Source organism: Dermacentor silvarum, chromosome 9 (assembly GCF_013339745.2).
Source record: "Dermacentor silvarum isolate Dsil-2018 chromosome 9, BIME_Dsil_1.4, whole genome shotgun sequence".
NCBI classification, from domain to species: Eukaryota; Metazoa; Arthropoda; class Arachnida; order Ixodida; family Ixodidae; genus Dermacentor; species Dermacentor silvarum.
The window spans coordinates 7,967,011-7,992,369 of NC_051162.1; the positions used below are offsets into that span (position 1 = coordinate 7,967,011).

Consider the following 25,359-nt stretch of genomic DNA (forward strand, 5'->3'; position numbering starts at 1 on the left):
ACGTTAGCACTGATATCCCCGAACGGGGACTGTGGGTCTCAATTATTGCTTTGTGGCTTTCAGCGAAGTACTTGACTGACGACGAGATCCACGCTCTTCTGGACGAAAGTGATGCCGATTTATCAGATTCTGAAGACATCGCCAGTTTCGCTAAAGATCTGGAAGAAGATTCCGACTCGGAGTCAGAACTGGAAGACAACTCCGCGGACACAAATCAACAACGGCGAGGGGCACACACTGCACTCAAGTGGAGCAGCGGAACGTACGTATTGTTGTCTTTCTAAACTAACCGTAGGTGAAATAAAAGAGCAATTGCAGTGCAACAGGATAAAACTTTGAGTATAAATGCGTCGTCTTTCCTTTTTACTCAGGTTTCCTGCCTTCACAAAAGAGGAAGACGCAGTGCTCAGTCAAGAATGCGAGAACACAGAGACTCCACTGAAGTATTTCTTAAAATACTTTCCTGAAGAGTTCTGGGAAGAATGTGCTTTTCAGACGAACCTGTGCTCTGCGCAGGTCAGAGGGAAGTCTGTCCAAACGGACGCCAAAGAACTGAACATTTTTGTTGGTATCCACATTGCTATGGGGATCCTCAAGCTCCCAAGGGTCAGACTTTACTGGTCGCGAATGTTTAGAGTAGACTTGGTAGCTCAGGCAATGCCCCGAAACAGGTTCTTTGAGCTGAGGAGCTACGTTCACTTTGTTGATAAGCTGTCGATAACTCCGAACGAACGGGAGGAGAACCGGCTGGTTCTGGTAAAGCCTATTCTGACCTCATTCAGAAATGCCTGCTTGAAGCTACCTCGGTCTAGGGATGTGTCAATTGATGAACAAATGATTCCTTTTTCCGGAAGGTGCCCCGTGCGGCAGTGCGTTCCTTCCAAGCCAAATCCCGTGGGTTTAAAAAACTTTGTAATGGCATCTCCAGATGGCTTGGTTTTGGACTTTGCGATCTATGTTGGCAAGGGCACAGTCTCTGTGGAAGACATGCGGGAGTTCGGACTTGGAGGAAGCATCATCAAGAAGCTTGTTGCAACGCTAAAAAGGGATCAAGATACTTTTCTGTTCACCGATCGCTATTTTAGAGGCATGAAAATTGCCGAGCACCTGGTAGACGAAAATATCTTTCTGACCGGAACAGTGATGGCCAACCGTACTGGAGGTGTGGCAGCAGCAATGCCACAAGACCGGGACATGAAGCGAGGAGACTCACACTGCAAGGTGCGCAGTGACCGCAAAATGTGCCTTGTCAAGTGGAAAGACAATAAATCAGTTCTAGTTTTGTCCACTGCATTTGGCGTTGCACCAGAAGGAAGCTGCCAGAGGTGCTCGAAGGACGAGAAAAAGAATCAAAGTGCCGCAACCGCATGCTGTAGCAGAGTACAATCAGTTCATGGGCGTTGTTGATCTGATTGACCGTTTTGTTTCGTACTATCGCATCTCCATGCGGACAAAGAAGTGGACGGTGCGCGTGTTTGCACAATTTCTCGATATTGCCTGCTGCAACGGGTGGATTGAGTACAAGAGGCTTTGTGAGCAAAGTGCACCCCCGAAGCAGCAAAGGCTCGACCTCTTGACGTTCAAGATGGACATTGCCATTGCTTTGATCAAAGCAGAAACGTCACCACGATCCAAAAGGTTGAGAGAGACCGAAGCCGACAGCGATGATGAAGAGGTGAACGCACGTGGAAAAAAGAGGGGTAAGGTCACTGCTCTCCCCCCTGATGACGTCCGGTATGACTTGACGGGGCATTTTCCCGAGCACCAAATGCTTCGATCCCACAACAGGTGCTGGAATCCAGGCTGTAGTGGAAAATCTAGAGTGAAATGCTTGAAGTGCGGTATATTTCTGTGCCTGCAAAACCGGAACTGCTTTTTGGAATTCCACACCCGTTGAGTCCCACAGTCCCCGATCGGGGACAACCAAGTTTTCCCTCTTCCCTTCATTGTTTGAGAATTATCTTTTTTTCTAAGTTTGTTTGTATGTAGAAGAGCCCAATAAACGAGTTTGAGAGAAACTGCACCAACATTGTGTTCTTGGGACTGAAGCCGTTCTGAAATATTACGTGCGCACGTACCTCGATTGTCAACGACACAAGCTGCTACCACCCGCCGTGGTTGCTCAGTGGCTATGGTGTTGGGCTGCTGAGCACGAGGTTGCGGGATCGAATCCCGGCCACGGCGGCCGCATTTCGATGGGGGCTTAATGCGAAAACACCCGTGTACTTAGATTTAGGTGCACGTTAAAGAACCCCAGGTGGTCGAAATTTCCGGAGCCCCCCACTACGGCGTGCCTCATAATCAGATCGTGGTTTTGGCACGTAAAACCCCATAATTCAAACAAGCTGCTACCTATGAAATTACTGGGCTATTACAACCAGCTAACTGCCCGCGACGCCATTTGCCCAAATTGTGATGGACCTTCTATGACCAAAACTGACTTGCAGTACTGGAATGAAGTGGGTTATATTAGCCACCGATTATCTCTCACGATATGAAGAAAACAAGGCTCTGCCAAGCGACACCAGTCGAAGCAGCGCGTTTCTTTATTGAATACGTGTTTCTAAGGCACGATACACCAACAATCCTAACAAAGGATAAAGGGACTGCCTCTACGGCTTAACTCCGAAATACAGTGGTTAATCTCAGCGGCACGGGTCATATAAAAATTCACAACATATCCACGGGGTGAATGATGATGAGTGGGCGAAGCTCCTGAGGGAATCATCGGATCTCCCGCTTAAGGGGACGCTAGCACAAACGCGTTAGAAACGTGCAGTACTCTCTAGTAAGGGGGAGCGGCCACAGCGTCTTACGCAGCCATTTACACATGCCGGAACGTGCACCGCGTTTGCCGACGCCATCACATGACTGCCGAGCGAGTATACCCGCCGTATTCATAAACGCTCCTCGACTTGAACTTGACTTGCCACCGCTTTGGGCAGCGCGTTCGAAACGCGTTGAAGGTAAGGCGGAGAGGCCACAGCGTCTTACACCAGCTTCTTACACGGGCCGTAACGCGCTAGCACAAACGCGTTAGAAACGCGCTAGAAACGCGGCCTTTCGTTAATGTTGGGTATTTATTGCCATCGTGGTGCGTGTGTCCATGTCCGCTTCGTGGCGTAGTGGGCTAACGCCGCGCGCTCGGAAGCGAGGGGCCCCTGGTTCGATTCCGCGCTACGGACACAACTTCGGAATTGTTTTTCTCATTTTTCTCAGACTGGTTACACACTACTACTACGACGACGACGACGGGGACGAACGGGTGCCGCTATAAGGAGCTTCGCCCCTAAAAAGACCACAGATTACCACCCGCAAACGACCTAACAGAATGCTTGAACAAGACTAGCGCACACGCTGAGCATGAATGTAGACGTGGAACACAAACATTCACGCAGAAACTCCACGGGAATTGTCTAAGTATGCGTAAACATTTTACCGCTTGCTTATCTCCATGCAGCCCGGTATGATCATCAGTTTTATCAAATTTGATTGAACTAGTATAAACACTTAACAACCCTTATTGGTCGTTACCAACCTTATCGGACTCGATCGGACCCTTATCAACCCTTACCGGTCATTATCAAGCTGGTTGCAATCGGTCCAATTCTTATCAACCTTATCGGACATGATCCGAACCTTATCAACTATTATCGCTCCTTATCAAGCTTATCGGAATCGATCTGGCCTTTATCAACCCTTATCGGTTCTTACCAACCTTATCAGAATTGCTCAGATCATTATCAGCCTTTATAGCTCTTTAGCACCTTATCCATTTGCATCAACCGTCATGAGACCCATATAACCCCTCATCACTCCTAATCATCCTTATCAACTTATTCACTGCTTATCTCAGTGTTGCGCTACGCGAAGTGCATGAGCCCACAGAGATCGGTGGCATTCTAGTAGGTGAAGGAACGCACCAACGGAAGGCGCATTCCCGCGACCACGGGATGCGCCTTCCGCATTGGGGATGTGGTGAATTGGCCTTAAATTTTCGCAGTCGGAATTTTTGTGGTCTACAATGCTCCAAGTACGCTCTATAGTTGATCCTAGAGATGGCTTTTATTCCACCATCACAAAGTATTTCAACAAGGACTTCATAGCAACTGTTTTCCTTAGACATTTGTTTTGTACCGCCGTACAACACATTCATATTTATTAGATGCGAGAGCATCTTATGCTCCGGGCAGTGTCCGTTCTGCGGCGTCCGCACCCATACTGCGCACGCGCAACTATCCCTCGCTCTGATCTCCTTCGTAGGTGTGCAGCTCTCCTCCTTCCCTCTCCCCCTCTCCGCTACAGGTGCGGCGCAGCAAATCATTGCATATAACAATCTCTATCTCTCACTCTCTCCCTCTCTGTCTAAGGGTACGCCGGTAGGCGGCGCAAGTGTTGCGGCGCACTATAAAGCACGCGTTCGCTGTGCTTCCGTCACCGATTCCTAGCGCACCGACGCTAGGAATCACGTACCATCTCTAAATAAAGACGCAACAACCCCGTACAAACGTCTCCTCTCTTCTCAATACATTCTCTCACTCAAACTTTCATTGGGTTGTGTTGCCAAGTGAAACGAAACGGAAACTCGATGCGCACCCCCCGCGATGCTTTCGCATCCCACCATGGTTGCCTGTAGGGTGAGATGACGTGATCTATTACATTTATTTCAAGAAACTCCTAACCTTCTGAAAGTGTGGGTGTTGAGGCTACGGGATAAGACACTCGGCGTCTGAGCCTGGAGTCGCAGTTTCGAAACTCACCACGGCTAATGTTTCTCATTGTAGATTTGATTTTGTTTTATTGCGATATCAATTATATGGACACTGAAAGCGGATTTCTGCCGTCGGCTTCGCCATGGCCTTGAGGTTCTGTATGACGTCAACAGCGATAAAATCGTCGCCGTGCACCGTATGCTGTATGTGCGAGTGAAGGCGCTCGAGGGCGCGCGCTTTCACGGGGAGCGAACGCACGGCGGAGAGCAAACGCGGGTTCTGCGCCGTGCTCCCTGAAGGGCTGCAGAATTAAGCGTCTCTTTCGTACTTTACTACCACCATATATATATATATAGAGAGAGAGAGAGAGAGAGCAAACGTGACTTCTTCCGTCGCGCGAAAGGCCGTGGGGGGACGAGAGGGAGGGAGGGAGGGGAGGCGATGTTTACCTGCGGCACCAAATGTGTAATTACATAAAAACGTTGCGAGGCGAGAAGGTGGTAAACACTTCCGACGCTGATCGACGAGTGTCCCGATCTGATATCGTCGAAGACCTCCGAGCCGCCACCAGAGGCACCGGCAACAGTCACCAACGCCGTGCGCGTTCGGTGGGAACGCGGGCAAAACGCCGACAGCGTCGACAACAGTTCTGCGCGTTGCTGGTGCTGCTGCATGTCCAAGTTTATACAGCTGATAAAACTACTATCCTCACTCCGTACAGCTCTCTACTAATTTGCTATCGCAATTGATCCCTCGCCTTTCGAGTGAAACTGCGACGTTTTATACAATAAATTATTTATAATGATTCGTCTTACGTAAGGGAGAGACGGGTTTCCTTGTTGGGTAGGCATTAGAAATGCTTACCCATTTAAAAAATTAGGCATGACCTTGTTATCGCAAACGCCAATGACCAGAGGAGCTGAGGGGAATCCTCAACAAAGTTGTGCAAAGCTAGGCGAAGAGCAGCGTGGTCTAGCAAAGCAGGGTCAAAACTAAGCAAGGTTTAAGGGAGTTAAGCATTACTTGGCTATCGTTATGCTTGGCTATCACTATTGCTTGACTTCTTCTTCGGGAGTTCCAGCGGTCAGTTTCGCCATTGCGCTACGTCGAGAAAGCCCAGGGCGAGAAAGAGGCCCACCGATGTGAGAGCCCACCTGTTACTGGGGAGCTCTGACGTCATTACTCACGTCATACCACCTGCGCTCGGCGCGGCTGTGCATTGGCTCCTCTGCCGCTCAACTCCGCCCTGTCACCTGAGCCACCGGTCATCCTTCCGACTCACTCCATCCTCCCCCCTCGCCACACACATTTACCTCTCGTGAGCTTTCCGTCTCGCTATACGCTTGCCCGTCTCCCGACTTGGCTATGCTGCGAACATCGCTGCGCACGGACCAAGGTCGACTTTAACAGCTCCGCTGTTAAATATTATGGCGTTCTACCCTACGTCACATTCACTTTTAACATAGCGCAGTAGGAAACAATGCCAGTTACTCCATTTAACCTTCTTCGTGGCCGTTAGGGGACAACAATGCTCAATGCAATGTTACCGCATGACTGCTGTGATACAGACGCAGACGCTGATGGATGGATGGATGGGTGGAGAAAACTTTATTTCGTCAAAAAGCATATGCGGACAATTCCGTGTTAGATGGCCATCAACCCATGGTTGACGGCGACCTGGGTGGCCCACTCCACGACGCTGGTCTGTACGACCGGGTCTGAGCTGGCCAACACGGCCTCCCACTGCTCGAGAGAAGGATCAGGCATAATATCCACCGGTGGCGACAATATGCTACATTCCCATATGATGTGGTCATAGGTTGCCAGTTCCTGGCACCATCTGCATTCCGGCTTAATCTCCTCCGGGTATATTTTGCTCAACACGTATGGATTGGGAAAAGACCTAGTCTGCAACCTTCTCCATATGCATTCCTGCGCCTTAGTCATCTTCTTGTCTGGGGGTGGGTAAATCCTCCGCTCCAGCTTATAGTGGTTTGTAATGTCGTGAAAGGACACCAGCCCATCTCTCGTGGACCTCCCTGGAACGACCAGCCCACCTGCTCGGCTGACGAAACCTCGAGCATTTATGTGAGCCGCCTCGTTCCCAGGATTCCCAGAGTGTGCTGGCACCCAGACAATTTCCACCTCCCTAGTCTCTCGTCTCGTGGCCCTATTCAGCAATTGTGCCGCCGTGACAGATATTCTGCCCCTTGCCAAATTTCGGATGGCTGTTTTTGAATCGCTGAGAATCAGGTCAGATTCAGTATTAGCTATAGCTAGCGCTATTGCCGCTTCCTCTGCAGTTTCTGAGGAGCGGGTTTTGACCGATCCAGAGGCGATCGAGCGTCCCCGTCCGTCCACCACCGCAATCACAAATGCGTCCTTGTCCTTGTACTCCGCAACGTCTACATAGACTGCCCCGTTGTACTTCCCGTACTTAGCATGTAAAGCTCTAGCTCTTGCCTTCCTGCGTTCCTCATGATGTATCGGATGCATATTCTTGGGCAAAGGCTTTATGTATAAGGTCTTGTGGAGTTCCCGCCGCACCTGAGTTTTCATGTCCCAGACAGGAGCCTTAACCCCAATACCGATCCTCTCCAATATGTCCCTGCCCGATTTAGTTTTCGAAAGCCTAGCGAGCTGCATCACCAAGTGTGCCTCCCGTAGTTCTTCCAGGGTGTTATGCACCCCTAATCTCAGCAGCCTTTCGGTAGGCGCATTGTTAGACAGCCCAAGGGCCGCCTTATACGCCTGCCTAATCATAGCATCCACCTTGCCTTTTTCCGTCGCGTCCAACTTCATATAAGGCGTCGCATAAACTATCCTACTGAGCACAAACGCCTGTACTAGCCTACACAATTCCTTTTCCTTCACCCCTCTTTTGCGATTGGCGATTCTCGCAGACGCTGAAGCTTTCAGTCAACGTGCTGAAGAAGTGACACATCTGGTGCGTGTCTGAATCACCTGGTAAGAGGACCACGACGCACGACGTTAACTGAAGTTCGTAGATTTGAGGGATAAGAAAAAAAATACTAAATAATTGTTTCAAGCTCAAAGGCACCCAGATCAGAATTAACAGCAAAGCTGTTAAGCCAGCCGTAATTTGTGGTTCGTATCAAGAACCTGCCGTGCCGTAGCCATGGCAACAAAAAGAAGAAGGAGGAGGCCGCGTGCGTATGCACGCGGTCTCCTCCTCGCCAGCTTTCTCCCGTCTCGACCCCGCCTCTCTCCTCTCCTCGGTGCGCTGAGCCAGGAGAAAAAAAAGCTGGCCGATTGATATCGAGCGGCTAGCCTCCAACGCGTTCGGCATCGGCAAGCGACAGCGTTCTTGGCACTGTGCCAACCTTGGTTAGCCAGCCTGCGCTTGGGGCATGCTAGGAACGCAGTCGCTCGTAGAAGCCGACGCGTCCAGCGCTAGTCACGCGAAATGTCGCGAAAGGGAAGGTACCCCCAAAAATGATCGCTGGAGAAGTGCACAATCTACAGTCCGGCGTCACGGCCTAGCCGACGTGACCAGCTGCGTCGGGCGCGCTCAGCGCCGCCGGCGCGGAGATAGAACATGTTCTATTTCACGCGGCTGCCGCTAGACCAGAGTGCACTGCGCGCTGTAGGGGCAGAAGGCAAAATGGCGGCTTGCGGCGCTTGTAGTGAAAGCGCGGCTGTGGCTTTCTCAACATCCGTGGACGATGACAACGCAAGTGAGGATGTATGTACATGGTCCGCTTCCGCTTTTGACGTAGCCGGCGCACTAGCACTAGGAGTGCGATCTGGCTGTCAGGACAAGTTAACGCCATGCCGTGAAGGCAGTCAAACAGCACACGGAGCGACCTGTGTATAAGGTATTTTTTCGTGTTTGCATATGTAAAAAATCACGATGTGTTTTCTAGTCGAGCTTAAGTTTATATTTTATGCATTGCTGGCCCCTAGGCAACTATGTATGTTGGTTGTCTCAAATGCAAGTGTCTTCATGTGAAAAAAAAAAAGAAAAGCGCGCACAACTCGGACGGCGCGGGCACATTCTGTCACAAAGTGAGAATGCGCATGTGCCATGGTTCGCGCGGCCGTGAAGTTGCGCTCCCACACACAGAGATGGCGCCAGCCTCGCCAGGCGTGCGCGCCGAACTGTAGAGGAGGCAAATATCTTCCACAGGCTGGCGTGGCTGGCGTAGCGTATCCGACTTCGCCTGCCGCGGCCTGGCGCGCCGAAAACGCTGGACTACATCTTGGTCTTAAGCTTTGCACGATGGAGTGCAAACTTGTCCGTTTTTTAGCGAAGATTACTCTAAAAGGGTTGTTGAATTATGAAACAAGCTGTAGAACTCTTGTGAAGATAATAAAGGTGGAGCAAACGTGGCATTGATCTTCGATAAATTGAAAGTTAATAATGAAAGTTCGGTTGGGATGAAGATAAAAATAAAGGGGTCAAACTTGCGTAAGAAACGCCTGACAACCCTCCCCAAAACAGGCAAAGTTTAATATTATTAATTTCAACGCCAGAAGTTTCTTAAATAAGTTGGAATCCTTATAGAGCATTGTGTTAGAGCATGAAGCAGATGTTATGGGTATAACAGAGACATGGCTACGTAAGGATGTAAGTGATGCAGAGGTCACACACCCCCTGGGTATTCGATCGTGAGAAGAGATGGGGAAGGTCGAGGTGGTGGCGTAGCATTCTTGATAAGGAACATTGTACCGTATGCTATTCTAGAGGCTGAGAGAACGATGGAAACAGTCTGTATCAAAACCAACTTGGGTGAACGTCGCGTCCTTATTGGCTGTATTTACAGGGCTCCTAACTCACCTGTGGATGTTATTTTGCACTTAATAAAATTAATGGAGTCTAACATGCATCAAGGCAATAATATTATATTTTAGGTGATTTTACCTTGGCCGGCATTGATTGGCCGACACTTTCACCGGGACAGACTGGCGTTCCGAGTTGTTACCAGCTTTTGGAGCTAGATTTCTGTTTAGGTCTAGCACATGTGGTGACAGGTTATACAAGAATCTGTGAGACTAAGTCGTCATTACTTGATTTAATTTTTTCGCCAAATTCTTTAATATCATATTTAGAAATATGTAAGATTGAGGATGGTCTTTGGGACCATCATCATCATCAGCCTATATTTCATGTCCACTGCAGGACGAAGGCCTCTCCCTGTGATCTCCAATTACCCCTGTCTTTGGCTAGCGTATTCCAACTTGCGCCTGCAAATTTTCTAATTTCATCATACCATCTGGTTTTCTGCCGACCTCTACTGCCCTTCCCTTGTCTTGGTATCCATTCTGTAGCCCTAATGGTCCACCGGTTATCCATCCTACGCCTTACATGGCCTACCCGTCGGAGTCATGAGGGAGGTAGTGGCCCAATACTGCACCAGGGAAGCCAATTCCTGTTCTGGTGAGGGAGTGACTTTTTATGAAGCTTAGTGGACCTTCCTAGTTTGGTTGCACCTGAACTAGTGTATCCCCACTAGCTCTCGGCAATATATACTTGTTTTCTTGCCGGTGTCAGGCACCACTACATGCCTGAAAAATGTAGTAGACTGGAGTAGGATTCGAACTTACGACCTTCAGATTTGAGGCCGGGTATTCTACCTCTGCTCCACGCCACACGCGCGGGACCATAAAATGGTGCAAATATCTCTAAGCTTAGGACCTGAACCATATCCATGTGCCCTTCATAAAACGTGTTTGAAATTTTCCTCTGGTAATGACGTTGGTATGTTAGACTATTTAAAGAGTTCATTCGACCATTTTGTTCATCTGTGAGTCGAATACTAGTACAGATGATTTGTGGAACCACTATTTTGCAACGGTCATGGATTGTATTAAAAACTACATACCAAAGTGCTATAAAAGAATTAAAAGGAAAAATCCTTGGATGACAAAGGAAGTTATACATCTAAAGAGAAGATTGAGGCGGAAACGTGGGGACTGTTCGAGGTAACCAACCACCGATAAGAAGATTTCAATTCAGCGCATGAGCTAAGACCTGAAATGCCTTATAAAAGAATGCAAAGACAAGTTTCATAATGTGACACTTACGAATTTTCTTAAAGAGGCGCCTCAGATGTTCCGGCGTTATGTCAACCCATCCACAAAACCGTTATACTGCTGCAATGCAAGCTGATAATTTTAATTCTTACTTTACATCCGTTTTATTGCGATAGCAATTATATGGACACTCAAAAGCAGATTTTTGCCGTCGGCGTCGCCGTCGCCGTGAGGTTCCGTATAACGTCAATGGATATGAAATTTTCGCCGCGCGCCGAACGCTGTATGTGCGAGTGAAAGGGCGCGAGGGGCGCGCGCTTTCACGGGGAGTGAACGCACGGCGGAGAACAAACGCGCCTTCGGCGCCGTGCTCGCTTAAGGGCTGCAGAAGTAGGCGTCTCTTTCCTCCTTTACAATCACCATATATATAGAGCAAACGCGCCTTCTTCCGACGCGCGAGAGGCCGTGGGGGAGGGGGGGAGGGGGAGGGAAGGGAGGCGACGTTTAGCTGCGGCACCAAGTGCCTATTTATATCAGAGGCTCCGGCAACAGTCACCAACGCCGCACGCATTTTGAGCGAACGCGGGCAAAACGCCAACGGCGTTGACAATAGTTCTGCGTGTTGCCGGTGCTGCTGCATGTCCAAGTTTATACAGCTGATAAAGCTAATATCATTACTCCGTATAGCTCTCTACAAATTTGCTATCGCAATCGATGCTTCGCCTTTCAGGTGAAACTGCGACAACTTTTTTACTAAAGATAATGGTCATAGACCTCATGTAGCCAACACACCTACTAGACCACCTATTGCAGGCAGTGAAATAATTGAACAAGGTGTTTTAAATCTCTTGCTGGATATTGACGTTAAGGAGAGCCCTAGTCCTGATGGCATTCCAAACGAGTTTTTGCATAGATATGCAGAATGGAACTATAAATACGTAACTAAAATTTTTCAGTCCTCTGTTGATAGTGGTTGCTTCCCGGTAGCATGTAAACGCGCAAAAATCATACCTATACACTAAGGTGGCAGCACTGCGGACGTGGCAAATTGTAGACCAATTTCTATTACAGGCGCATGTTCTGAATTCCTCGAGCACATTATTTTAAAATAATTACTGTCTTACTTGGACAAATACAACTAGTTTTTTTCTGGACAGCATGGTTTCAGAAAAAAAAAGCTATCAACAACCACCCAGCTAAGTAAAATTTTTCATGACCTCTCTGAAACGTTAAACTCCCGTGGTCAGACAATCTTCCTCGACTTTGCGGAAGCATTTAAGAATGTGTCCCATACGATGTTAATCCCAAAAATTAGTTCCGTATTTCAAAGCCCCGCAATCACACACTGGATTTCATCTAGATTTCTAGAGAACAATAGGTTGATTTCGTGGCGTGCACATCACGCCCTTCCCGTGTTTTGTCCGGTGTTCCGCAAGGAAGTGTGTTAGGTCCTGTTTTATTCCTGATCTTTATAAATCACTTGCCTAGTAATAATAGTGTCCCTGTCAGACTGTTTGCTGATGATTGTGTGATGTATAATATAATTCGAAATAGTAATGATCAGGCCAAGTTAGTCTAGTCTGCAAAAAATTAGAAAATGGTGTGACGACTGGCAGATGGACCTGAACGCAGGTAAATATGTTATGTCCATAACAAGAAAGAAACACATTTTGCATTATCCTTACCATATAAGTAATGTAACAATTAACAGAGTCGATAAACATAATTATCGAGAATAACGGTCACTTCTGACCTCCGATGGAATCAACACATTGATGCTGTACGTAGTAAGGCTAGCAAAGCGCTCTGGAGCCTAAGGCGGAATATAGGTCCGTCGACACCTGAGGTAAAAATCTTAGCCTATAAATCTTTAATACGTCCTATCATGGAGTATGCTAAAACTAGCTGTATGGGATCCCTACACTAAAACTTTATAGAACCCAGAGCTTAGCATCAAGGTTCATATTTAACAAGTATCGCTACTGCCAATCCCCCCACTGAACTTTGTAAGCTTGCCGACTTACCTCCGCTAGATTTGCGTACCAGGTATGAGCGACTGAAACATGTTTACCTCATTATTAATGGTCACTTGCTTGTCGACAAACACAAATACATCAAAATCTCGACAAATTAAATAACCAGACATCGTCATAGAGAGTACATCACACCCTCTCAAGTCAGAAATGACTGTTTTAAGTAGAGCTTTATCCCTAGAGGTATTAGAGAATGGAATGCGCTCCCCGACTCTGTCATGTCAGCCTCATGCATTGAAGAATTTTTACAATGTGTACACGTTATTCTTTTTGCCGCTAACTAATATGTAAATCATAACTTTGCCAAAGGTGTATCTGTTTATTTTTGTTTTTATTTTTGGGGGAATTTGTACAGTGCATAGAATCTAAACAGATTCGCATCCCTGCTGAGACGTCTATAGTAGTTATTTAGTTGCTTTTTGTTGTCATACTGCCTTATTGTATGTGTTCGTGTCTTCCACTCCTGTAATGACCCTTCATGAGCTGAGAGTATTATTAAATAAAAAAAAATAATTGTTAAATCTAATCTGCAGCATGTGGAGAACAACGAAGACAGTGCACTGCTAGAAGAGGAGACGAGGTCCACGCCCAATCTTCCCAATGTACCGAATTTAAGCGACCTGCTCTGTTTTCACTGTTCTCCTGTTTGTGGAGAGGACGCCAAGTGGCGGCGGGAGGATCGGACGCGCTCGTCTTGGCTCCTCAATTTTTCGCCTGTTTTTGCGGTCGAAGCCCTAAGATTTCCACCAAAATTGTAGAATGCGTGCGTAGGTATGGCAGGACCGTTCTGACACCGAATTTTCGTCCCAACGAAACCGATTTATCAAATTCTGAAGCGACTGAACACCAGGCATGCCCAGCCACCGTACTAGGCCTAACAGCAGAGCGCGGAGCAGCGCATCGGCTACTAACACCCGACCTGGGCACATCGACAGCCAGAAACCCAACGGATAACGACCCGGATACGACAAGGGATTGCATGGATACGGACAATCAAGAGTTGAAAAGGTAACTGCGCTGTGTAACAAATTGTGCCGAGGCTTCCCCTTCATCTGACGAGGCGATCCATATTGTAACGTAGGTTGGAGACGGAGGCTTGAAAAAACGGACGCGTCCTTTTAGTGGCGGGCCAGAAGAATAACGAGCAGGTTACGCGCTTCGTCGTCTTTCATGGCGCCGACCTTTGCGCGTGCCGTCCCGCGGTGCGGAAGCCCCACTACTGTGTCAAATGCCCCCCCCCCCCCCCCCCCATGCGAAAAGCGACCGTCTCGGTCGCGTCAAAAGTCCTGTCAGCGAAGTCGACGGCAAGAAATGGCGCTTTTGAGGTGCATCTGGACGTGCACGTACGCGCATGGTATGGTTTCATGCGCACTACATGAACAACTTCAGCGCGGAGACGACGACGGAGTGAACCGGGGTCAGAACTACAGGGGACGACTTCGTAGGTTACATCACTGAGGCGGCGTGTAACCTGTAGGGACCAAAATACCGGCGGAGCAACTTTTCCGAAAGTCCACGGTGACGGATGGGCGTCCAGACCCACACGCAGTCGCCGGTATTGTAATGGACGTCGCGACGACCCTGGTTGTATCGAAGAGCGTCGGTATGCTGTTGGTGAGCCTTGGTGAGACTGCGGCTTGTATAAGCAATAGTACGTTCCGCACCATCTTGCCACTGCACAAGAACTGCGCCGAGACCCGCATTGCTGGCGTCAGTATGAATTTCTGTGTCAGCGTCTTCGTCGAAATGAGCAAGTATTGGGGCAGCTTGCAAACGCTGGCACAATTCATTGAATGACTGCTGTTGCTCGTCCGCCCAAATGAAAGGCACACCATCGCGTGTAAGCCGTGTCAGAGGCTCAGCAATTCTAGAGAATCCCCCGACGAAGCGCCTATAATATGCGCACAAACCAAGGAAGCGTTGGACGGCTTTCTTGTCGGTGGGTGGTGAAAACTCGGCGACGGCAGCTAACTTGTCGGGGTCTGGTCGGACGCCTGTAGGACCAACGACATGGCCAAGAAATTTGAGCTCTTGGAACCCGAAGTAGCATTTTTCAGGCTTGATGGTGAGGTCGGCAGTACGGATCGCATCGAGGACGCTCTCGAGTCGTGCGAGGTGCTCGTCGAACGTGCTCGAGAACACGACGACGTCGTCCAAGTATACGAGGCAGGTTTGCCATTTGAGTTCAGCAAGCACGGTATCCATCATCCACTGAAAGGTGCCAGGTGCGTAACAGAGACCGAAGGGGAGAACTTTGAACTCATAAAGCCCGTCAGGTGTCACAAACGCTGTTTTTTCACGATACCGTTCATCAACTTCGATTTGCCAATACCCGGATTTAAGATCCAACGAATAAAAAAACTTTGCATGTTGTAGACGATCGAATGCGTCGTCGGTGCGTGGCAATAGATAGACATCGCGCTTGGTGACATGGTTTAACTTTCTGTAATCTACACAGAAGCGTAGTGTGTTGTCTTTCTTTTTGACTAGCACTACAGGGGAGGCCCACGGGCTTGTCGACGGCTGGATCACGTCGTCTTGGAGCATCTCTTTCACCTGCTGCTTGATCGCTTCCCTTTCCACTGGAGACACTCTGTAGGGATGCTGGCGAACAGGACGTGCTCACTCGTCCGTAATAATGCGGTGCTTTGTGATGGACGTGCGCCGTACTTTGGACGACGTTGAAAAACAGTCCGCAAATTCATTCACAAGGCTCAGTAGACGGTCTTTCTGATGGTCTGGCAGAACAGCGTTAACGTGAATCCGTTCTTTTAGGCTCGGTAACTCCGATTGCTGAGGCGATGCGATTTCCAATGTGCCAATGTCAGTAACGTCAACGATTTCGCGAAGAAAGGCGATTGTCGTTCCTCGCGGTACATGCCGATACCCGTTGCTAAAATTTGTTAGCAAAACGGCTGAACATTTCTTTCGCACCTGAAGAATTCCTCTGGCTATGCAAATGCTGCGTTCAAGAAGCAGGGGAATGTTCGCCTCAGCAATTCCTTCGACGTCATCCTCCATTTCGTATCGGACAACGGTAAGCACGCTGATCTTGGGTGGCAACGTGATGTGATCATCGGCTACGCGAAGCGCAATGTCCCGGTCGTTGTCATTCCTGTTAGCTATGGCTTGCGTAGTGGCGAATCTGACTCGAAATTCTTGCAGGTCGATGCTGGCACCATTCGTCTGAAGGAAATCCATGCCGAGTATAAGGTCCTTTGAACATTCAGGAAAAATGACTAAGTCGCCGACGTAGGTGAAGCCCCGAATGTTTACTCGTGCCGTGCACCGGCCCACTGGAGTTATGAGGTGCCCTCCTGCAGTACGAATCTGAGTTCCGGCCCATTGCGTTGAAACTTTGTTCAGTACACGCGCGAGATTCTGGCTCATAACAGACGTGTCCGCACCAGTGTCGATTAACGCCGTAACTTCGTGGTCATCTATGGTAACTGGTACGTTGCAAGATACTGACACCGATCTGCACCGCTGTCTCTGCGTCTCAATTTCGTCATATCGCTGTCGTCGTAGTGGAGGAACTTCAGCGTTCGCAACGTCAGCGACCTCACCTCCGCAGGTCGATGGACTCAGTTTTCCCGAGTGGCAGCGCTGGGTGAGCGGCGCCTTCTTACGCTCGGCTTCAAGAGGGGGCGGAAGACCTTTCGGGCTGGTGACAGTGACCGGGGCTCGCGGAATCGTGGGGCGAATGATGTCCTGGCGTCCGCAAGGTAAGCTTCAATCTCCATGGGGCGTTCGCCATTGCGCGGGCACGGCGCATTAAGTGAAAATCCACGGAGCCCAGCTCGGCGGTAAGGACATGCCTGGTAAAGGTGGTCGGCTTCACCGCAATGAAAACACAAGGGCCTCCGGTCTGCAGTGCGCCATACGTCGCTCTTGCGGGGTGGTTGTGCTTGAGCCATGAACGGCGTGCGGCGAGGCCTGAAGTCACCAGTTGCTTGTTCAACGGCGCGCACACCATGAATGTCCGGGACGTCACTCACACCATGAAAAATCGGGGACAAAGAACTTCGCGCAGCTTCCGCATACGGCATGCGAGGCTGTGGCTGCCGTACCTCCTCCTGTGGTGTCTTGCTTCGCTGAGGGACGTGGACTGCCTGCCTGATTTCCTCCCGGACGACCTCAGCTAGAGCGAGTCGCGGTACCGATACCGGAGCCACCTGAAGCTTTTGGAGCTCTTCTCGAACAACAAGCCTAATGAGCTCCCGCAAGGCGTCGGTATTGTCTAAGGGTACAGCGAGAGGGTCACGCGATAAGGTAGACACGTCGCGGTTGTACTGCCTTGTTCGCTGCTGCAGTGTCTTTTCCATTGATATGGCTTCGGCGAGAAACTCTGCAACGGTCTTTGGTGGGTTGCGTATCAGGCCACCGAATAACCCTTGCTTGACACCACGCGTTAAGTTCCTGAGCTTCTTTTCTTCCGGCATGGACGGATTCGCGCGTCGGAAGAGTCGGCACATATCTCCGACAAACATAGCGACGCTTTCATTCGGCCGCTGTACTCTCGCCTGAATTGCAGATTCAGCTCGCTCCTTGGGATCTGGGCTTGCATATGTGCTGATTACCTGCCGTCGGAATTCGTCCGAAGTCGATAGAGCCGCTTCACGGTTCTCAAACCATGTCCGCGCATAGTCCTCGAGGGCAAAGTAGGCGTTGCGTAGCTTGCGCTCCGTAGTCCAGCCGTTGTATTCGGCGACGCGCTCAAAGTGGTCGAGCCAGTCTTCAACATCCTCGAAGGTGTCCCCATGGAAGGATTTGGGGATTCGCGGCTGGTTCAGCACGACCTCGGTCGGTGCAGCTGAGGAAGAAGGAACTGTTGCACTCATCTTTCTGACACGGTGGGGTAGAGGCTCGTGCTCAGGTGGTAGTCCTTGAAGTCGACGGCTTGTCCGTACGTGAACAGGAGTCAGCTCGATCGGACTTCGTGCTGCGTTTGTAGACGGGGTTCGATCTGGGAGCGATAGCATGTACCCCGCACCTCCACCAGAAAAATGTAACGAAGGTTGAAGACGGAGGCTTGAAAAAATGTCACAGTTTCGCCCTAAGGGCGAAGCAATGAATGCGATAGCAACACAGCACTGTCATACGAAGTAAGGTGAGCGGCTTTGGTAGCAATATGAATTGTAGTAAACATGAGCTGATTAAGTAAGCAGGTGTGCTGTGGCGTAAGTAGACCGACATGGAGAGAAACTCGATGACCACGAGAAGGCGCGTGTGAAACGGTGGTCTTGATGAGAAGCGCTTCCCGTGGGCAGCGCGTGCGAAGGGACACACCTGTAGCGCTGCACTGCCGATCCGGGCAGCATTGCATGTGTAGCGTGCGTTGGTAAATGTGGCCCGACTATTACTAACTCAATGAACAAGCGTGGTGTGAGCGCGCATAAACAAACATGAATAGATCACACTGAATGACTGCAGACAACGACTGTCAAAACGCTGGCAGCAAGCGCACACGCCGCAGCGGGCGAAGGTACGTGCGGTCTATCGCTTCAACGGAAACTGAGCGGCGAATGCACAGCGCATAGAAAGGTCAGAGCCGTGCGGAGATAAGAGACGGTGCGGGCGAGCGACGAGCGCGGTTGTTGGCAGAGTAGAAGTGCCCCCCCCCCCCGCTCTCTCCGGCGCTGGCTTCCCGCTTCCTTGCTTGCGCGTGGGAGATTGAGTGCGTTCGCTCTCCGTGATAGCGAGCGTCCCCACACGCTTCCGCTTGGGCATACGGCGCGCGGCGAAGATTTTATCTATACGGAACCTCACGGCGACGGCGACGATGACGGCGACGCCGACGGCAGAAATCCGGTTGAAGTGTCCATATAATTGCTATCGCAATAAAAAGCCTACGCTCACGCACAGCGCACATGTTTCCCGGTATTTCTACGCTCTCTAAGGCGCCGTTTTCCCGCGCTGACAAAAGCCCCGCTGGTTATTCGTCACGTGCCAAGCCTCGTCTAATGGGAGAGCGCAAAACGGCGAAGAAGTCAGGAGAGGGGTAGAGGGCGGGGAGGAAATTCTCCTTTCCTATTTGAACAATGGTTTGCGCTACCTTTGGAACCATACAGGGACCTTAGATCTCCTCCCGTGCAAGTGCGAGGTTGAGCCGCTACCGTCGGCTCACGCTCGCGCGCTTTCAGTCGCACATCTGCATGCGGTGCGCAGCGAGGGTATTATCGTCCTTTGACTTAAGCTGGCGGTCCCACTCCGGCGGCACGAGCGCCCCGTTTTCAGTACTTTTGGAGAAACCGTGGCGGCTCTTCTACTTATCATATAAAGTTGTAGTAAATACCACAGAAAGATCAATTCTTGTAAATTCCAACTATATATAACATAAAGAAATTGATTATTGTGATTTAGAAATAAATGTTCGAGAACAAGCATGAGATACATAAGTTTTGCGAACTGTGTCTCAGTTGTGACCATATTTAGAAGAAACTACCGCACGTACTGCATTGCGGCTTGCTGTATAGCTTTAGGACATATTTATCTAATTCCTAGACGCAGCAAAATAATTTTGAGTTTTTACTTTTCGGATAATTTGCTTTTGAAGATCGCCAAATATCGCAAATTTCTGTTGTAAACATCCCGGCAACTACACACTCAAGGAAGGTAAATTTTGGATAAGTCAGAGTTAAAGGAATTTACATCTAGCACGCAAAATTTCATTCATGTACCTTTATTAGTTTTCCTAATAATGCGCCGAAATTAAGCAATATTCAGAATTCTGGTTTTACTTTTGCCCATTTTTGCGGGAAGGTACTAAAGCTACGAAGCTGCGGTTTAAAACTAATAAAGCTACATGAATGAAATTTTACGTCCTAGAAGTAAATTCCTTGAACTCTTACTTATCCAAATTGAGCTTCCTTTAATTGAGCGTGTAGTTGCCGGGCTGTTTACAACAGAAGTTTGCGATATTTGGCAATTTTCAAAAGCAAATTATCCAAAAAGTAAAAACTCAAAATTATTTTGCTGCGTCTAGGAATTAGATAAACATGTCCTGAAGCTACAGAGCAAGCCGCAATGCAGTAAATGTGGTAGTTTCTTCGAAATATGGTCACAACTGAGACACTGTTCGCAAAACCATGTATCTTATGCTTGTTCTTGAGTATTTATTTCTAAATCTCAATACTCAATTTCTTTATATTATATATAGTTGAAATCTACAAGGATTAAGCTTTTTTATGGTATATACCACCACTTTATATCTTAACAAGAAGAGCCGCCACGGTTGCTCCAAAAGTACTGAAAACGGGGGGCGCGTGTCGCCGGAGTGGGAGCGCCATCTTAAAGCTAACATCACGCCGACGATGATGCCGACGGACGCAATGTGGCTTGAGTGTCCATAGAATTGCTATCGCAATACAGAAACGTTGTATATGCAAGAAGAAGCAAGCCATATACGTGGAGCTGGTAGCACCGCATAGCTCACGGCAGGCTCGTTTGATGTTCCCGCTGCAATGCTTCCCTTAGCCAGTAAAAGCTTTAGTAGGTGTAGTAACGATGAAACCCAGCCTTCAACACGCAAACACCAGGACAGAAGTAGACGGACACACGCTGGTACTAGCAACAAGTTTAATGAAAACAACCACACAAAGTTTGCAGGGACGCCAGAGCGCGCATGCGTCGTAGATACCACGTGATTATCAAAGAAAAAAGTTGTCGCAGTTTCACCTGAAAGGCGAAGCATCAAATGCGATAGCAAATTTGTAGAGAGCTATACGGAGTAATGATAGTACCTTTATCAGCTGTATAAACTTGGACATGCAGAAGCACCGGCAACACGCAGAACTGTTGTTGACGCCGTTGGCGTTTTGCCCGCGTTCGCACAAACTGCGTGCGGCGTTGGTGACTGTTGCCGGAGCCTCTGATATAAATAGGCACTTGGTGCCGCAGCTAAACGTAGCCTCCCTTCCCTCCTCCTGCCCCCCCCCCCGCCACCCTCCCCCCGAGGACTTTCCCGCGTCGGAAGAAGGCGCGTTTGCTCTACATATATGGTGATTGTAAAGGAGGAAAGAGACGCCTACTTCAGCCCTTAAGGGAGCACGGCGCAGAACGCGCGTTTGTTCTCCGCCGTGCGTTCACTCCCCGTGAAAGCGCGCGTCCCTCGCGCCCTTTCACTCGCACATACAGCGTTCGGCGCGCGGCGACGATTTCATCTCCATTGACGTCATACGGAACCTCACGGCGACGGCAGAAATCTGCTTTGGAGTGTCCATATAATTGCTATCGCAATAAAACGGACGCGTCCCTTTAATGGCGGGCCAGAAGAAAAAAGTTGTCGCAGTTTCACCTGAAAGGCGAAGCATCAATTGCGATAGCAAATTTGTAGAGAGCTTTACGGAGTAATGATATTAGCTTTATCAGCTGTATAAACTTGTACATGCAGCAGCACCGGCAACACGCAGAACTGTTGTCGACGCCGTCGGCGTTTTGCCCGCGTTCGCTCAAAATGCGTGCGGCGTTGGTGACTGTTGCCGGAGCCTCTGATATAAATAGGCACTTGGTGGCGCAGCTAAACGTCGCCTCCCCCCCCCTCCCCCACAGCCTCTCGCGCGTCGGAAGAAGGCGAGTTTGCTCTACATATATGGTGATTGTAAAGGAGGAAAGAGACGCCTACTTCTGCAGCCCTTAAGGGAGCACGGCGCAGAACGCGCGTTTGTTCTTCGCCGTGCGTTCACTCCCCGTGAAAGCGCGCGCCCTTAGCGCCCTTTCACTCGCACATATAGCGTTCGGCGAGCGGCGACTATTTAATCTCCATTGACATCATACGGAACCTGGAGCTCGTACGCAGGTTCGCACGCGCTGACCAGACGAGCGGTGCATCGGCTCCGCCAACTTTTGGCTGGAACCGCGGCTCAAGACATCGGATCTCCGAAACTCTGGTACCATCAGATGCGTGAAGACGAGAGGCACCTGTGGACACCAGTCTTGTGCAGGTGGACCCAATTTCGGCACTTCTAGAACAATGTGTTGCCTACGCCACGCCGCGGTGAGCTAACCCCTCATTAGGGTTCGGCTCGACTCTGCCGGCTTTGAGAACTTTCTCTCCATGGCGGTGAGCAAGATCATCGGTTATTACCCAGCAGCCATGAGCTGGGCACAAATTGACCAAACCACCGAACATGAGGACCAGATGCTCACCGAAAATGAATGCCTTCAAGCCCTGGTGCGCCTTCGGCAACGTCGGACGCAAGGTAACAACGCGGAAACAACGGCGGCGCCGGCACGACGCCGCTGACATCAAACAACGGAAACGCCGGCGATGCTCGCGCGGCACCGCCGCTGCAAAAGAAAACGGGCAACCAGTGGAGACCGAGACAGACACCTCGACTGTACTATGAAGACTTGGTTGTGGTCCTGAAGCCCCGCGGGACTCTGGACCTCAAAGCATCCTTCATACACGGCGACATCGGCTCTGCAGTGGCCCACTACGTGGGCGAAGTGGCCTGTGGGGACCTTAGCGTTTGGCCAGTGTGGGACCAAAACACAGTGGTGTGCGGCACGCAATCAACGCAAGTGGCTGACAAACTAGCACGAGACCTCGACCTCAAGGTAGGCGCATCATCCTACCCATTCAAGGGACACTTGAAACTCAATGGCGAAGTGTGTAAGGGCGTGATTAACGTCCGTGAAGAGGAAACTTCTGCCTCTTTGAAACCGAAGCTCTTCTGGAGGGAAGGCGAAATAGCCTTCGTGCGCAAATTGGGGACCACAAATGTGGCAGTGGTGACCTTCGTCGGGCGGCGGCTCCCACGATATATCCACTACAACCATGAATGCGTCCCAGTGAGGGCCTACAAAAAGACGATCCCTGCCTGCTACCGGTGCGGTACTATAGGACACAGGATGGACAATTGCCCACACCCTGACGATGGAAGATGCGGATTTTGTGGCCAACAGGTCGGCATTACGCCAGCGGGCCTCAACGAACACGAGTGCAAGCCAATATGTATGATTTGCGGGGAAGCCCATCTTACGGGCTCCGCGCAGTGCACCTGAAAGTTCCGGAAACTCCGCCGCCCCGTGAACCAATCAGGAGGAACTAGCTCAAAGCAGCGTCAGTGGACGGATCAACCACCTCGCGACAGAAAGCTGAACAAGTCTGGGCAAGCTCCCCAACAACAGCCATCGAAGACAGACAAGCCTGGGCAAGTCGCCCACCACAAGAAGACACCCAGAAATCAACAGTCCGGGACCGAGCCGAAACCACCAGCATTCAAGGCTGGGGACTTTCCACCTTTGGGCAAAGGGCCAACAAAACAGGTGAGCAGCTGGGCAGGGGTGACCTCTCAGTCCTCTCCAGCCTCCACTCTTACCCCCTCTACCATTGAAAACGGATTGCGGGCAGAACTCGAGATTCTTAGAAATCGGAACGCGCAGTTAGCAGCCAAAATTGCGACACTCGAAAACAATAGGGCAGACACCCCCATTCCAGGAATTCACTTGGCTGATACGGAGGACTTGGCGTCGGTGTGCTCGGGCAGTACAGTGACGTCAGCGCACATGCCGTTCTATGCTAATATGGAAGCCAGGCAAAACGCCCAAGAAAAGCAAATACAAGCCTTCGCTGAGCAAATGGTCCAGCTCCCAAACCTGATTAGTCAGGCAGTACAGGCCACAATACAGATGCTAATGCAGCAATTTATTGCCACAGTAACTCAGAAGGTGACCCAGCCGGTCAAAACATGGATTCAAAATAACCCCAAACTCCTCCGCCGCACCGGTCCTATTAGGGAGGCCGGGCGCTCTAGCAAGTACCCCCGTACAGAGGAGAACGAACATGAAGAAATTGCAGACTCATTGGACACCGTACAAGGTGCCGGAGTGGTTCTAGAGATACCCCAATCAGAAATTCAAAAAACAAATCACAATGGCGATGGATCATACAAAAAAGCATAAAAAGCGCTCTGAACCCTTATCAATAATACAGTGGATTTGTAGGGGATTCCGGAACCGGCACAAAAAAGCCCATTTACGCCTCTACAATGAAACATTAGAATTTACAGCGACAGTCATAGCCCTACAAGAACCCGGTGCTCAAGCCAGAATCACAGGTTTCAACACGTATCAAAGAGATCCATCTACCTGCCTGCTTGTGCACAAATCGGACACGGCACAGCAAATCGATCTGGACTTGCAAATTGATTACTCGTATACGATGGTCACAGTGCTCCCGTTGAGGCGGACTGACCCCTCCATACACATCCTAAACATATATTGCCCACCTAAGACGAAACATGTCAATTTCGCGGACCTCTTTAGTAGGGCGCTAAGCATAGCTGGCCGGGAACCCTTACTAATAGTAGGGGATTTCAATGCTCCCAGCAAGCTCTGGGGCTACAAGCGTGAGGTGGCACGAGGACGTAAGCTGGCGGAGCTTATATCCACCCTAGGTATCACTTTGCACACCGACCCGGCCAACCCCACACGTATGGGTAACTGTGTTGACAGAGATACATGCCCAGACTTTACACTCACCAAGAACACCCAACATGTACAATGGAATAACATGGGAGACACACTTGGCAGTGATCACTGCATTATCAATACATTTATCAACACCAGGCCCCTAAAACGACCCATTACCAAGGCCCGACTCCCAGACTGGCAGGCCTTCCACCAATCCCATTTCCCTGCCAACCTACTCACTCAGGGCTTCGCGGCTTGGGCCGCGAAGGAAACATGAGAAGTTGATTCAGATCACTGAGGAAAACCCTGCAGTAGATAACCACCTATTACACCTATGGGAAGCTCGCAGGGGCCTCACTAAACGATGGAAGCGACAAAAACACAACCGAACGCTCCGCAAAAGAATACAAGAGGTCACCCAACAGGCAGCAGAGTACGCTTCCCACTTAGCCGACACTAATTGGGTAGACAGATGCAATACAGCAGCATCACAAATGTCCAACAAGAACACGTGGAGGCTCTTCAGAAGTCTGATAGATCCAACGCAGACCAGGGGGGAGACACAACGACACCTCCAAAGAGCCCTACACAACTTCCAAGGCACTACAACACAACTAGCAGAGACACATAGAGATAAGTATCTCAGTCAACAACAAGACCCGCGGGGACCGGAATATTCCTATGCAGGCAGGGATAATCCAGAACTGGATCAACATTTCCAGCTCCATGATCTCAAAGCGGCTCATGCCAAAATGAGGCGAGGTACTGCGCCGGGAAGAGATAGGATCACAGTCAAGCTCTTGGCTAACCTCCCGGATCCGGCGTATATTCACCTCCTAGAATACATTAATGCTATTTGGAAAGGGGAAACCCCCTTACCAGCAGATTGGAAAACGGCTCTTGTCACCTTCATCCCGAAGGCTGGAAAATCCATCAACACAGACAATTTGAGACCGATCTCGCTCACTTCCTGCGTGGGGAAACTCATGGAGACGATGGTGCGAGATCGGCTCTCCGAATATTTGGAGAACAAGAATACGTTTGCCGATACCATGTTCGGCTTCCGGCCACAAAAGTCCGCCCAAGACATTCTTTTACAACTGCACAGAGAGGTAATACAGCCAGTTGCAATGCCCCACAACGACAGAGTCGTCCTGGCCCTGGACCTTAAAGGGGCTTTTTGACAACGTTAAGCACAGTGC

The 25,359-nt window shown here is 49.9% G+C and overlaps 1 pseudogene; it reads left to right on the forward strand.

Moving 5' to 3' along the window:
• The first annotated feature begins 831 nt into the window (after positions 1–831).
• LOC125940035 (piggyBac transposable element-derived protein 2-like) lies at positions 832–2,012 on the forward strand (annotated as a pseudogene).
• The last annotated feature ends 23,347 nt before the right edge of the window (positions 2,013–25,359 follow it).